General features: G+C 40.3%; 1 long non-coding RNA gene across 6 annotated transcripts in view; it reads left to right on the top strand.

The window, feature by feature from the left end:
* Nucleotides 1–16,136, top strand: part of LOC140453503 (uncharacterized) — a 179,063-nt gene that overhangs the window by 125,565 nt on the left and 37,362 nt on the right. For all 6 annotated transcript variants that reach the window (XR_011952410.1, XR_011952409.1, XR_011952407.1 and 3 more), the window contains one exon: nucleotides 10,957–11,063. This is a non-coding gene — a long non-coding RNA (uncharacterized lncRNA). The remainder of the gene's footprint in view (nucleotides 1–10,956; nucleotides 11,064–16,136) is intronic.

The following is a 16,136-nucleotide window of genomic DNA, read 5'->3' as shown; positions in this document are numbered from 1 at the left end:
CAAGAGAGGAGGGGAAGTGGCGTATTTGATAAGGGATAACATTACAGCTGTACTGAGGGAGGATATTCCTGGAAATACATCCAGAGAAGTTATTTTGGTGGAACTGAGAAATAAGAAAGGGATGATCTCCTTAATGGAATTGTATTATAGACCCACTAATAGCCAGAGAGAAATTAAGAAACAACTTTATAAGGAAATCTCAGTTATCTGTAATGGTTATGGTAGGGGATTTTAACTTTCCAAACCTAGATTAGGATTACGATAGTGTTAAGGGTTTAGGTGGAGAAGAATTTAAGTGTGTACAAGAAAATTTTCTGATTCAGTATGTGGATGTACCTACTAGAGAAGGTGCAAAACTTGACCTATTCTTAGGAAATAAGGCAGGGCAGGTGACTGAGGTGTCAGTGGGGGAGCACTTTGGGGCCAGTGACCGTAATTCTAATAGTTTTAAAATAGTGATGGAAAAGGATAGACCAGATCTAAAAGTTCAGTTTCTAAATTGGAAGAAGGCTAATTTTGACGGTATTAGGCAAGAACTTTGGGAAGCTGATTGGGGGCAAATGTTCGCATGTAAAGGAATGGCTGGAAAATGGGAAGCCGTCAGAAATGAGATAATGAGAGTCTGGAGTTAGGATATTCCTGTTAGGGTGAAAGGAAAGGCTGGTAGATGTAGGGAATGCTGGGTGATTAAAGAAATTCAGGGTTTGGTTAAGAAAAAGAAAGAAGCATATGTCAGATATAGACAGGATAGATCAAATGAATCCTTTGAAGAGTATAAAGGCAGTTAGGAGTATACTTGAGAGGGAAATCAGGAAGGCAAGAAGGGCACTTGAGATAGCTTTGGCAAATAGAGTTAAGGAGAATCCAAAGGGTTTTTGCAAATACATTAAGGACAAAAGGGTAACGAGGGAGAGAATAGGGCCCTCAAAGATCAGCAAGGTGGCCTTTCTGTGGAACTGCAAGAGAGAGGTGAGATATTAAAGGAATATTTTGCATCAGTGTTTACTGTGGAGAAGGACATGGAAGGTATGGAATGTAGGGAAATAAATGGTGACATCTTGAAAAATGTCCATATTACAGAGGAGGAAGTGCTGGATGTCTTGAAATGCATTAAAGTGGATAAATCCCCAGGATCTAATCAGGTGTACCCTTGAACTCTGTGGGAAGCTAGGGAAGTGGGCCTCTTGCTGAGATATTTGTATCATTGATAGTCAAAGGTGAGGTGCTGGAAGACTGGAGGTTGGCTAACGTGGTGCCACTGTTTAGGAATGGTGGTAAGGACAAGCTAGGGAACTGTAAACCAGTGAGCCTGACATCGGTGGTGGGCAAGTTGTTGGAGGGAGTCTTGAGGGATAAGATGGACACGTATTTGAAGAGGCAAGGACTGATTAGGGACCGTCAACAAGGCATTGTGCGTGGGAAATTATGTCTCACAAACTTGATTGAGTTTTTTGAAAAAGTAACAAAGAGGATTGATGACGGCAGAATGATAGATGTGATCTATATGGACTTCAGTAAGTTTTTCGACAAGGTTCTCCATGGGAGAATGGTTAGCAAGGTTAGATCTCATGGAATACAGGGAGAACTAGCCATTTGGTTACAGAACTGGCTCAAAGGTAGAAGACAGAGGGTGGTGGTGGAGGGTTGTTGTTCAGACTGGAGGCCTGTGACCAGTGGAGTGTCACAAGGATCGGTTTCCACTACTTTTCATCATTTATGTAAATGATTTGGATGTGAGCTCCGTGAAAGTGGATCACAGGTAGATAGGATAGTGAAGAAGGCTTTTGGTATGCTTTTTGTTTTGGTCAGAGTATTGAGTACAGGAGTTGGGAGGTCATGTTGCGGCTGTACAGGACATTGGTTAGGCCACTTTTGGAATATTGCGTGCATATCTGGTCTTCTTCCTATTGGAAGGATGTTGTGAAACTTGAAAGGGTTCAGAAAAGATTTACAAAAATGTTGCCAGGGTCGGAGGAATTGAGCTTTAGAAAGAGGCTGAATAGGCGGGGGCTGTTTTCCCTGGAGCATCGGAGGCTGAGGAGTAACCTTAAAATCATAAGGGGCATGGATAGGATAAATAGACAAAGTCTCTTCCCTGGAATTTGGCAGTCCACAACTAGAGGGCATAGGTTTCGGGTGAGAGGGGAAAGGTATAAAAGGGACCTAAGAGGCAAAATTTTCCCGCAGAGGGTGATATGTATATGGAATGAGTTGCCAAAAGAAGTGGTGGAAGCATCTGCATTAGTATATGAATAGAGGGATATGGGCTGGGTGCTGGCAGGTAGGACTAGATTGTGTTGGGATATCTGGTTACCATGGACAAGTTGGACTGAAGGGTCTGTTTCCATGCTCTACTTCTCTATGACTCTCTAACTCTATGTCTGATTGGCATGTAGTGCCTTGTCTTACCAAACAATATGATAGCCGATGGTGACCCAACACGTTCAACTGTCATGAAATGCCAGAGGTTTAGGAAAGCTGTAGACACAATGACCTGCAGATGGAAGGAATGGTTGATCTTTGCCAGCTCTTCCAAGCTTCAAAACGTCCGAGCAGAATTTTAAAAAAAAATTCATTGGGGATTGGATGTCATTGGCAAGACTGGCGTCTATGGTGGTTTCCTAGTTACTGTGGAAAGGGAATAGCCAGTCTTCATGAACATTTGGCAGTGGTTTATCCAACAAAATGACTTAGCAACTGCAATGGTTTGGGGCTGACGTATTGGCCAGGGAATGCAAATGACATGAATGTAACCTATTGTCCCAGTTCAGCCTTCTTATTATGATGAATCTGTACTGTGTCCCTCAAATATCAATATATCTTGAGATACAATATGCAAAGTGAAAAACTCCAGTTATAGTCTGACCAGGGAGCTGAAAGATAAACCCGCTTCTCTTTTTATCCCAGACCACTGCTCATATTGTGTTTGACTTTTTGATTACTTTCTCTAACTGTGCACATATGTTTAATACAAAAGTAAACTGTGGCTGTTGTAAATCAAAAATGTGAACAGAAAATTTTGGAAACACTCAGCAGGTCTAATAGCATTTATGGAGAAAGAAACAGGCTGGGATTCATAAAAGAGACACTGGTCTTGCCCACTGAACACAGAGCTGTTGTCTACCTATGGGAAGACTGTCAAAATAAGGGCTGATCAGGCTTCTCTTGGGGAGGTAATGACATTGTGGTAATGTCACTGAATTAGTGATCCAAACCCCCAGGCTAATGTTCTGAGATCATGGGTTCAAAATCTCAGTATGCTAGATAGTGAAACTTGAAATAAATATTAAAAGTGAGCCTAATATAACAACTATTGATTTTCATTAACAAAAGAGCTACTCACTAATACCCCTGAGGGATAGAAATCTGCTATCTTTACCTGGTCTGGCCTATATGTGACTCCAAACCCATTGCTATATGTTTGACTTTTAACCCCTCTTGGAATTAGGGATGGGGAATAATTGCTGGTCTAGCCAGCGATGCCCATATTCCATTTAAAAAACAGGCTCTCAACTGGGTAACGGTAGGTCGTTCAGGGTCGGGGACCCTGGGAATAGCAACCTTGTGCTGACTGAGAGCTGTAGTTCAATCAGAGACAGGCAGTTGTATGTTGCTTGACTGCACCACTGGAGAGGAGGGCTGCCAGTTGTAATCCAAAGGCCAAGAATCGCCAAGTGATCCAGACCACAGATGGTAGGAGGTCAGGTCGTATGGGGTTGTGAATGATAGGATTGGCAGCCAGGGTGGGGGTGTGGGGGGGAATTGAACATCTCTCAGTCAGGCAGTGAGTGTCCCCCAACCATTTAATCCACCTCACACGGTCCACCTCGACATAGTTTTGTCTTTTGGCCTTCCATGTGGTGACTCCCCTGCTCATTCACTAGATCGATGCCCATCAGTGTTGGATTGTGGTCTTTAAGTTAATCGATCATTTAAAGGCCTCAGTTAGCAGTGGGAGATGAAGACCAGGAACCTCCCTCCATGGACTCAGTAAGGTAGAGGGGGAAGGTACTGCTTCCATCAGCCTTCTGTCTGACTAAATAGCCGAACACCAAACCTGCCTCAGGTGACGGCACTAAAATTAGATGGGCCAAAGTTTTGGAGAGTCTTTCTGACTCTGAGAACTATTAAAATAATGGTACCTGGATACAAAAGCCCTACCCCCATTTCCCAACAGATCCTATTTTTGCTGCTTAGAAAAGAGGGTAATAAAAGAGAGGGAAAGAGGGGGAGATGGAACAGGAGAGAACCCTAATCTCAGAAAGGCCACTTGAACTCACTGCTAAGTTCAAAAAGATGCTATCTGACCCAGTTAGAAGTGCCTTAACCCATAGTGTGGGAGTTATAAATTAATAGAGAAGACATATGCGCTCTTGAAAGGTAGATAAAATTTATTTAATTATCATGATCTGAAGTTTTTAAAATCTCCTGCTTTTTAAGCCATAAAAAGAAAACTGGCCGTAGCTATCAGTGATTGATTAAGAAAACACTTCAACTTTGATTGACAGATCAGCTGGTGTAGCATCTGTTTGAACAGTTTCAGTAGATGTTTTTGTTGCTATTTCCCCAAAAGGTATTCGGAATGTTGGCTGTCATTCAAAAGCTATAGTTATCTCAGCAGGTGACTCTGGGTTCAAAATTTGATAGACAATTTAAAGCAGTTATTGATGGATTAGCGGCATGAACAGAAGTTTATTTTAATAAGGGATTAACCACTTGAGGAGATTTCATAGCTTTGACTGGTTCACTAATGGGAGTTTTTCACTATCACATCTGTATAGTCAGAGCTGTTTTGGATTCTTAGAAGTTTATTTTATCTCCATGTGACTTCTGAAGTCTCTGGTGAATATGGGTTGAGTGGGTGTGGAATTGACATGGTGGATATGACAGGTCAGGGGAGAATATAAGTTGCAATGTAAGATATAAGGGCTCATTTGGTTGGGGTGACTAGAGGCAGTGAAAAGGGTGTAAGGAGTGAGGGCACGATGCCCTATATCTTCTCTAAAAACTAGGGTGAAGTTTCAAAAGATCAAGACAAGCCTTTGAACCTGCCTGCCAGTCTCCTGGTGCAAGGCCAAAGGGAGAGGTAATGGGATAAATAAAGTATCAAAAAGATGTGTCACAGAGGATGTGTGATTGGCACTGTAGCAATTGTCTGAACACAAAGTAATTTAAAAAAAAGAAATTATAGGAAAAAACACAAAAATATTAAAATTAAATACAGGAAACAAAATGGGGGCAAGATATTAATCTAAAATTGTTGAATTTATGTCCAGAAGATGTAAAATGCACAGTTGAAAGATACAGGGCTGATCCTTGTGCTGCAAACATATATGATTCTTAGAGGACTTGACAGGGTAGATGCATAAAGGTTTTCTCCCCTTGTGGAAGAGTCCAGGACCAGGGGGCATAATCTCAGAATAAGGCATTGCTCATTTAAATCAGAAATGAGAAGGAATCTGTTCTCTCAGAGGGTAATGAAGCTACAGAATTCTTTACCACAGAGGGCAGTCAAGACTGGAGCATAAGTGTAGTTAAGGCTAAAACAAACAGATTTCAATCAGTAAGGAAATCAAGAGTTATTAGGAAATCCAGCAAAGTGGAGTTGAGGATTATCAAATCATCCATGATCTCATTGAATGACAGAGCAGACTTGATGGGTTGCTCCTATGTCTTATGGTCTTGCTTTGACCTTCATTGCAACTCCCTGATAAGGGGAGGACAGAAATTTCAGCATGGGTGAAGGTAGCAGATCATTGGAGGACGCCAGAGGTAATGAAATGGAAGCTGAAAGAGGAGCCTTTGCAAGTGGCTCTCCAGTTACAGTTGGATCGATTGTCAACTGTGACATGTGTCACTTGTATCTGTCATTTAAAGAGTTCACACTCCCAAGAATCATACCTTTCCTCTTTCCTGTTTGCAACTGAACATTTCAAAACTGTGATGATCAATTTTCTTTATGGAAGAGTATTGAAGCTTATGGAAAGAAGGTGGGAAGATGGATTTGATGTAAGCACTTAAGTGAATAATGAAACAGGTTTGAGGGGCCGAATGGTCTACTCCTGTTCCTTTGTGGTTCCAAAAGCTTTTACTGTTAGTCTTGATCATAGCTGCAAATTTCTTTCCATTTTTGATTTTTTTTGTATCCTGTTGTTCCCTTATATCACGTGTAGAATAGAATGTATGAGAAGCAAAACTGAATTTGGAGAATGAGTCATCAAGTTGAATGCAGAGAGAGGGATTTAAGATGAGCTGGACAGTCATGAATATAGCTTTGTAGGTGACCATATGGTGATAACTTATTTTAGAAGGGCATTGTGCCAGATCCAGTCAGTAGCTTTAAATTTATCTCAGGCAATTATGAATGATTCATCTAAGTGTCTTGGAGCTGAATCCAAAAGGAAGAAGATCCCTACTGTAATGAAAAGCAAACTGGCAATCAAAGAATGAGCCAGAAACTTCAAGTTGACGGACTTCAGAAAGTAGCAGTCTTTGAGTTGGTAGGGTGACAAAGGTGCACTTTCTGAAGAGATTCAAACAATGTAATGAAACACTTAAAGAGAAGCAAAGGTGGTTCAGGATGAGACTAAGAGACAAAAGGGAGGAAAGAGGAAAGGATGAAAGGAAGAAATAAAGAGAAGACAGAAGGGATTTTTAAATTATATGCTCATGAGATGCAGGCGTTGCTGACTGGGCTAGCATTCCTTGCCTGTCCTTAGTTGCCCTTGAGAAGGTGATGATGAGTTGTTTTCTTTAACCATTGCTGTCCATGTGCTGTAGGCAGACTCACAGTGTCATTAGGGAGGGAATAAAAAAGGACAGAAGGAAACAAGGACAGAAAGAATTACTTAATGAATTGCATTTATAAAGCACCTTTAGGAATCTTGCTTGACAGTCAATGAAATAATTTTGAAGTGCTTTCAGTGTTGTAATATAGGAAGAGATGGCACAGTTGAATTTATACCCGTATTTCTCAAAAATATTGAAAGGAATAGGAGAGCCAGCTGAACAATTTTGGTGAAACTAATGGAATATAATGAAACAATGGAGGAAAATCCTTTATTTCGATCAGTAAGATTAGAATCAAAGGAACAATAATGAATCAAATCAGTCACCTGTCAAATTTGGAAAGGTTTGGCATCACTGTTTGTTGATTTACAGTGTGTTGACCATTGCTTAATGAGGAGTACTCTTACCTGAGTCAGGTCAGTGTGGATTCAAAGCCCACTTCAGAAATTTAAGCAAAAAATCTAACTGATGCAGGACAGTACTGTGGATATCCTGTTCTGTTGGAGGTATCATCTTCCAGATGAGTTGTTAAGCTGTGACCCCTCCTCATCTGCCATTTAAGGTGGACATAAAAGATCCTTGGCACAACATTGAAAAAGAGCATCTGAGTTTGCCCTGGTTTCCTGACCGTCATTGATCCTTAAACAGCACTGCTGCCTCACAGCGCCAGAGACCCGGGTTCAATTCCCGCCTCAGGCGACTGACCGTGTGGAGTTTGCACGTTCTCCCCGTGTCTGCGTGGGTTTCCTCCGGGTGCTCCGGTTTCCTCCCACAGTCCAAAGATGTGCAGGTCAGGTGGATTGGCCATGCTAAATTGCCCGTAGTATTAGGAAGGGGTATATGTAGGGGTATGGGTGGGTTGCGCTTCGGCGGGGCGGTGTGGACTTGTTGGGCCGAAGGGCCTGTTTCCACGCTGTAAGTAATCTAATCTAATCTAATCTAATCTAATCTAAACTAACATTCCTGAAACAATTGATCTGCTCATTCGCACATAACAGTCTGTGGGAGCTTGCTTGTCTCATTTCCTGCTTTGCATTTGTGACCACATTTCACTGTATTGTATAAGTCAATTGGTGTGATGGGATGTTCTGAGATTTTGAAAGGCTTTGTATAAATATAAATTATTTTCTCACTTCATTTCATTCCTTACTCTATTTAGCTTCAGTGCTGTTATGGTACTGAGCCATTTATTTTGATTTTGGGATAGTGTAGGAGGACGAGCTGAGAATAGTTCACAGGTCGGCGCAACATTGAGGGCCGAAAGGCCTGTTGTGCGCTGTATTGTTCTAGGTTCTATGTTCTATAAAACAGCACCTTTGCGGTTCAACCTTCTACTTCTTCTGTAGTCAGGTGTATATAATAGCAAGCTGCTACATTTAAGAAAAGAAAACAAGTTTCTTTTAATAGGATTAACTTATTCTTATGAATACTGTTTAATACATATTAAAATTTTCTACTACTGGGTTGAGCAGGGGCATCAATTGCAGTGAACAGTACAGTGGATTATTCATAATCGTGAAATGAAAAATTGATATGGAATATCTGCTATCCAGCCCTGAGCAATTAGTAATTATGGTAACCTTGCCTTTTACTTCTTTTTCTGATTCTTTGTGTTAAAGTCTTATTATTGTCAATCTTAATGACTGGCATTTTTGACAAATTTAATTTATGCTGATTAATGACACAAGCTTCCCAATTTGCTTTGAGCTATGTTGGCTTTGTATGTATATGTGTGTATATTTGTGTATATTTATTTTTATGTATGCATGTGTGTACGTGTTTATGAACAAGCCATCATCTATGATGCAAAGAGCTTTGGGGTGTCATGAATATTAATTCATGGAATAGTTGGAAAGCTATTAACATTCAAAGAGTTGCTGCCCACACTCACAGTGAGGTGAAATTCTGTGTTATCGGAGACGGTATCAGAACTTTCAAAGTTACTTTGACGTGGGTGTGATTTGGGAATTTAGATGTTTACTCTTTTTAATGTTTATAGTTTTACAAATTTTAAATCTTCATTCTCTCCATTTCCCCAGTGCTTTTTCCACTTCCAAATTGCCAGCTGTTTGTTGATGTCTTTTCCAAGTAGCCTTTCTGCTTTTGCAATTCTGAAGAGTTTGTCAGCATAACATTTGACTGTCTAAGACATCATAACTAATCTTGAGCCCACCGCTGTCCTGAGGTAGATTTTCCACTCAGTTTCATTAATAATTTTGGAGCAATGTGAGCAGAATCAGTCAAACCTGAGCGACTTGGATCAGGGCACTTCAAACAAGATTATGAATCATGCTCAAAAGCTACTTATGTTTGTGCTTCCCACACTCTTTGATGTTGGTTTGAGATTCAATTTGCTGTATCAGATTTGCCCACAAAATTCACCAGAAGCCCAATCCAAAATTCTGAAATTTCACTGACTGTCCTGATTCAGAAAGTCTCTTCAAATCATGCTCATTTTCACAGGCATGAGTAGCCAAAGTTAAAAGAATGCTACCATGTCAAAAAACACATACAGTCAGTGGTGCATTGATAACACTTGGTATTGAGCTCAAAGCAAGCTGTCCACAAATATACAGAAGTCTCTGATGCGCCTTTCCTGACACTAGTCTAAATCTGACATCAAGTTAATGTAAATTCTTGGCATGCAGAAGCAATGATGTCAGCAAGCAGATAAGCAATCATATTGAAGTTTTCTCACAGACGGCATATCAGGAGGTTACTGATTATTGTTCGGCCTTTAATATCATCTTGCAGAGTGCAAAATAAGTGATTAAGAGGTGCACATGATTAAGTTTGAAGCAAAGTAACATTAAAAGCATGTTTGAATCATTATTTTTATGCATGTATATTATATATATTCTGTTTTGTCAGAATGGAGAAATAGAGCACTCCACAAATATAAAATTAGTTTTCTAGGGTTATTTGCCAGGAGTTGTTCAGCACTTAGCAAGCTATTAAAAATTCACTTTAGCTCACTCATCAAAGTGTAACTTTCCAAGGGCTTTTACAATAAGCCTATTAGTATAAGTAGGGAAGCTATCACCAGTTCACTAATTTCTAATTGATTTAATTCTGTGGGGGCTTCATTTACACAACTTATCAAGAAGAGTAGAATAATTGGGAACAACTTCTGGACTTCTGTGCTGAAAAGCATCAGACGCCAGAGGTTGTTGTCAATTTCAGAGGATGCTGACAGCTTCATTGTCATTACCACCACAAAATCAGGTCATTTTAATTTACTAAGTCACTGACTAGTGTACACCAACTATTAAATGGATCTGAATAGATTTTCGGCATCAATTCAGTCACCTCAAATCAGTTTATGCACTGATGGAGGGCTGGATACTTAGTATGAATGCATATTTTTGTGATGAACCCTTTTTCAGCTGCATTAATAAAACTGTATTGTGGTTACCAGTTTGAATACATCATGGGATACTGTTTCATGGAGAGAAAAAGAGACCATTGTATTCTATTATGCTGCCTAATTGTCCTCGTTCAAGGAATGTTTTACAAATGTTTTACACATGGAATCATAGAGTCATAGAGATGTATGATCTTGTTTAATCAGAAACTTAACACTGCAATATAACCAGTGCAGTTGCAGATGGATATTAGGCACAAATTCTCAATTGTATTCAATCTGAAACTCCACTTCCATTTCCTCATTATACCAGAACGCTGTCTGGGAGATGCGCTATTCTGGCTATGTAACATCTTTTTTCTGTGGACCTGCCTGGGAGAAGCACAAAAGTATATACTCTAGGATGTCAACAAAACAGGGAGAGAGGGTAAGATTAACAAGAGGCAGTGGTTACATTGGAACCTGGGATTTAAGAGTAGGAGTCAGCCATTCCTTCAATCCTGCTCCACCATTCATTAACATCATGGTTGAGTGAGGAAAAACTTTGGTTTAAAGTCCTGCACTTTGCCTGAGGAAGTAGTGGGGGTTGAGGTGGTGGTGGGCAGTGGTGCAGAAGCGATACCACTTTCCAGCTTCAAACTTCGAAGAATAAAGCAAAGGTAGGAAATGGTGAACATGAATAATTGAGGTAGAAGGCCTTAAGTTGTGCTGTTGTCATCTACTGATTTCTGTCAGATATAACTGTTAGTGAATTTTAACCTTGCTTAATATTATGGTTGAGATGTGTTGTTCTTGCTATGCAGGTATGAAGCATTCGTTGGATATTGGCTCTCAGTATTAATTAGTCATGCACACATACATCTTGAATCTAATGGAGACTGCACCACATTACAAAGATATCTACCAGCAGGTAGGACACTTGAAAGGAGATCTCCTCTTTTAATGCTGTATTGTTACAGTAAATCAATGGTACTTTTGCTTATTTTGAATCTGAGTTTGGAGTTTAAAGTGTTGTTAAAATCAAGCATAAAAATAAACTGCAACACAGTCACAGGTTTGGGCATCACATGTTGAACAGGTCAAAGGTTAGATAAAGGAAGAATCTACATGATCGATGTTTGAAGGTAATTGCAAAATACATTAACAATGTCCTGAAGGATAGGGTAGGCATGGTTGATTCCACACCATGCTATCAATTCCCCCTCTCTTATTGATCCTGTCAATGATCCACCAACATGCTCATGCATCAAGCAAACAAAGATGTACACAGATGTCTAGTTACTAATGCAGCCACCGTACATCAAATTCTAACCCTAACAACAACTTGCATTTGCATAGTGCCTTTAGCATGGTGAATCATCTCCCAGACACTGGTGGAGGAGACCTGTGTGCAATATTAACACTGGTGTGGACCAGTTGGGCCAAATGGTCTATCTGTAGATCCTAGGGGTAAGATCTTTCAGCTTCTTACCCTGCCACCAAACCTGTCAGCAACCATGGTCATTTAAAGCTCTTTGGGATATTGATTGTTTGGAGACAAGACATCCACCCCCCCCCCCCCCCCCCCCCCCCAACCTCAGCCACCAACCACCTGAATCCTGAATGGCCGTTAAACCTGGAACCTCGATAGCGGCCAGCCGGTGTCCTATGGAGGAAAGAGTTCGACCTACAGTCTACAGAAGGTAGGCCAAAGATAATTTTAGAAAAACATCTTCACAAATGTAGGGCAAACCCTTTATAGATTTGGTGAGACTGCCTTCCCTGATCAAGGAGGAGAAAATGAGAATGCAGATGCTGGAAATCAGAGTCAAAACGTGTGGTGCTGGAAAAGCACAGCTGGTCAGGCAGTATCCAAGCCTGCTCCTTGTTTGCTGCCTGACTGGCTGTGTGCTTCCAGCACCACACTCTTCCCTGATCAAGGCCCCTGCTTAGATTAGAAAAGAAATTTCTTTCTGCACTGCCACTGGGACGCCACCTACATTCAGTTGTTGGCCTCCCTAGATGGGAGGTATGATGTGGAGGAGCTGGTGTTGGACTGGGGTGGACAAAGTTAAAAATCGCGCAACACCAGATTATAGTCCAACAGGTTTATTTGGAAGCACTAGCTTTCAAAATGCTGCTCCTTCATCAGGTACCAGATGGGCAGGCTGTTTACCCATAATTCCCAAAATGTCAGATAAGTCTTTATATATTAGAATTAGGCTCCTGCTTCATTTGAGCAAGATGCTTGTCCGCTCCCTTATGAACAGTTGATAAAATTCCCCAGCACTGCGATACGGGACATGGTTCTGCCATGGTTCCCCTGATTTTACCAGGAGATGCCCCCTCCCCACCTTGTTCCCACTCTGTGTGAACAAATAATATTCTCTCCTATGTGATTTCTATTTCAAAATTTCTATAACAAAATTTGTTACTGAGCCACAGAAAGAGACATTTGGGTAAGACAGCTGAAAAAAAGAGTCTTAATGGAAAGGTGTGAGAAGGGTAGAGAGGAGGAGAGGTTTTGGGAAAGAGTTCCAGAGCTCAAAACCCAAGCAGCTGAAAGCACAGCTGGTGATGATGGAGCATGGAAAATCAGGCCTATTAAGACCTTGTGGAGCACAAAGATTTCAGGGAGTTGTAGGACAGGGAGACATTACAAAGGTGGGCCTGAAGGTTAATGGTGAGGAATACAATGATGACAATTTCAAAATCAAAGCATTGCTGGATTAACAGTGAATTGACACTGAACCCTGAACCAGTTAAACTTGCTCTCCCCTGCACACAGCTGTTATTGTAGCCACCATCTGAATCCCCTTCCTGGCTCTTTGTCCTGGCAATATTTGATTGAGGACAGAGCTAAGAGAACATGCCATTACCTTAATGTTCTGATCAGTGATTTGTTGCCCAGCCTCTACAAGCAGTATAGTACTGGGTATGCCAGCTGCATGTATTGATAGAGTGTGTCTAATGGTGTTAATAGCTAGCCAGAAAATGTTTCCTCTTCCTTTCTTTCTATGTCCTTCTTTATATATCTCCATATCTCTTTTCTCTCTCTAGATTTATGTCCATAAATCTTTCTATTTATTGATGTGGAGAATTAAGGAGTTGATAAAATGTTGCAGGAGATGAAGTCAGTGCAGTTCATAAGCACAAGCTGTGTTTCTTTTTTTAACTTCTGTGCCTTCTAGTAGCTTGCTAGTGTGTGTAAATGTGATTAAATATCCATTCCAGAAGTTATTTCTGAGGCCAAGGGTGACGCAGGCTGAATATGACTGAGAATGTTTTGAAGCCAATTGAGTTGTTCTTTTTTGGAATTGTGTATAAATTATCTTATTTGCTGCACTTGATCTCTGAGTTTACAGAGATTGAGGGGGAGAAACGTCAAGAGACTTAGTGAGACGTTGGTGTTTGAATCTCTGTCGCTTAGTGCTTTTAAAGACATGTTTCTGATTTTGACTCCGAATATGGCATTTGTATAACAACTTTCATCTGCATGTTTGTTATGAAGAGGTTTTGACTTGAACAATTTCTGACAGTGTCCCAGTTTAGTCACTTTCTCGAGCACTAATTTTTTCTATTTTCATCATCATATAATGCTTCCTGAACCATGTTTTGTTTCCTATGTTCCACATTGATTAAAGACATTTTCTTTGTATGTCTCATTTGGTCTACCTCTTATTTCTATATGTCTTCCTCTTTCTGCTTTTATCTCTCTTGATTTGTTTCAGTTCGATTTTTCTCTATTTCTCTTGATTTGTTTCAGTCTGATTTTTCTCTATTTCTCCATGTCTCTCATGTTCTATCTCTGAGTCTGCTTTCCTCTATTTCTGATTCTCTGTCTCTTCATGACTTTGTCTTCCTCTCTTAGTCTCTATGTCCCCTTATCTCTTAGTCCCTATCTCTCTGTACCTGTTTCTCTTTCTAGTTCTCTATATCTCAGTACCTATGTCTTCATCTCTTATTCTCTCTCTCCATGTCTCTGACTTTAACTCTCTTGCCCTCTATCTGTCTCACAGGCAGTGCCTGTGCATCAGAATGAATTACAAAGTGGTTCTGTGGATGGTCTGTCAGAGCTGGTTAAGGTGATGTGGCTGCAGTGATACCTGACCCAGCTTGCCTTGGCTTGTTTGTGACGGCCATCTGTTATAGAACAGATTTAGGCGAGGCTCCCTGTTGTGAGAGACTGTTTAATGCTGGAATGCTCAGTCATTGCTGTAGGCCTATCTTTTAGCATGCAGAGCTAGGCCCAACACCTCTGCTTTACTGATCAGATGTGGATTACCTTTGTATTTTAAACTAAATGATCTTCAGCTTTCAATCTGGGGCCAAAGGGTAATGAAATAGAATAGTCCTATAAAACGTGACAACTTACCATTACAGCGCACTTTTAGTGCAATAAGCCACTGCAAAGTTATTCATATAATATAAACAGACAAAAACATGGATAACAGAGACATTAAGATCATTAAAGGATTAGCCAGAGGGATTTTAAACAGTGAGGAAGAAAGAGCTGGAGAGGTTTAAGGAAGGATGCAATAGTGAACCCTTTCATTAATGCTGATCTGAAGTGATCATCTAATTGGTATCTTTCTCCAATTTGCCTGGTGCTGTGGCAAGTCCAGTCTCCCAATACTCTTTGGCAAACTACCCTTTAGTACTAATGCTGTGGATTCTGATGCAGTGTCTGTCTTACGTAATGCATGCAAAGCAAGTTGTACCTCATAGTAGTAGATGTTTCTTGTTTGGCCTCTTTGAAGATCTGTGACTGAGATAGATAAATAATTGAATCATGGAGTTGTCTGAAGCTTTGTTACATCCCCTTCCATCATCCAATGACAACTGCATATCGTTGTCATTCACATTTGATATTCTTGATAAAACAACAAGTGACTTTTTAGTCTGAATGCTCAGTAACTGTAGTGTTTTGTTCTGTGCCAGGTTACTATCTGGTTTGTGAGTTGTTTTCTCAGACCTTTCACCTTAAGTTCTTCCTTCCTATCCTGAAGATATGGAATCTTACTGGAGTACAATGCCATATGTGCCAGCATTCCATCTGCTATCTCTGGTCTTTCTGTAATCCTAACCACAGAAGTATGAAGGATCGGTTCTGAGACATATCCTGTCTTTTCTCAGTGTTTATGACTGTGTCTAGAAAATTCAATGATGGGGAGGTTTCCATGATGCTACAAGTTAATGAAAAGGAAGAAAGTACTTGGATTTATATTGTACCTTCTATAAACGAGCTACCTGACCATTGACACATAGAGATTGAGTTCAAAGCAATGGTAGTATTTAGAATTTAATGATTTTACTAATCCATTCAATCTATCCGTCAACACAAGGATCTGACATTTTACCGTAAGGATTGTGCATATATAGACAAAGCACCTTCCATAATCTCTGGCCATCCCAATGTGCTTCATACTCACTGCCTTTTTTGAAGTATAGTAAATGCTGTTATATAAGAAGCTCAGTAGACAATTTACACACACCAAGCTCTCATAAAGCAATGAGTTAATGACGGGGTAAAATGTGTTTTTGTGATGTTGATTTTGAGACCAGTTCACATCTGGATACTGGTGGAAGCTCCCTGTTGTTCTTTGAAATAGTGACTCCAGGATTCTACTTTGTACAAATTGGCTGCTGCATCTCTTACACTGTAATAGTACCAACAATTCAAAGGCACTTCATTGGCTGTAAGACATTTTGAAATTCCCTGAAATGTCTTATTGAAGTGCAAGTTCTTTATTTCTGTCACCATGAACGTCTTTCAGTTGTGAAACAGTTAATAAAACTATTGTTCATGGTGCCTGCTTTCATGGTAAATAAAAGGTTTTGATTTATGCAGAGAATTTTACAGTACCACTGGGACATTAATCTATAATACATTATGATGAAATCAGTCCCAGCTCCTGAAGCTTGCCTTGACTCTGCTTTTAGGCCCTTGTTGGGTTGCAGCTAATTAACTGGGCCACCTTATCAGTTCCGACACAGACCGTAC

Source organism: Chiloscyllium punctatum, chromosome 27 (assembly GCF_047496795.1).
Source record: "Chiloscyllium punctatum isolate Juve2018m chromosome 27, sChiPun1.3, whole genome shotgun sequence".
Lineage (NCBI taxonomy): Eukaryota > Metazoa > Chordata > Chondrichthyes > Orectolobiformes > Hemiscylliidae > Chiloscyllium > Chiloscyllium punctatum.
The sequence above is the reverse complement of the archived record's forward strand: the minus strand, read 5'-3'. Positions and strand labels throughout refer to the sequence as shown.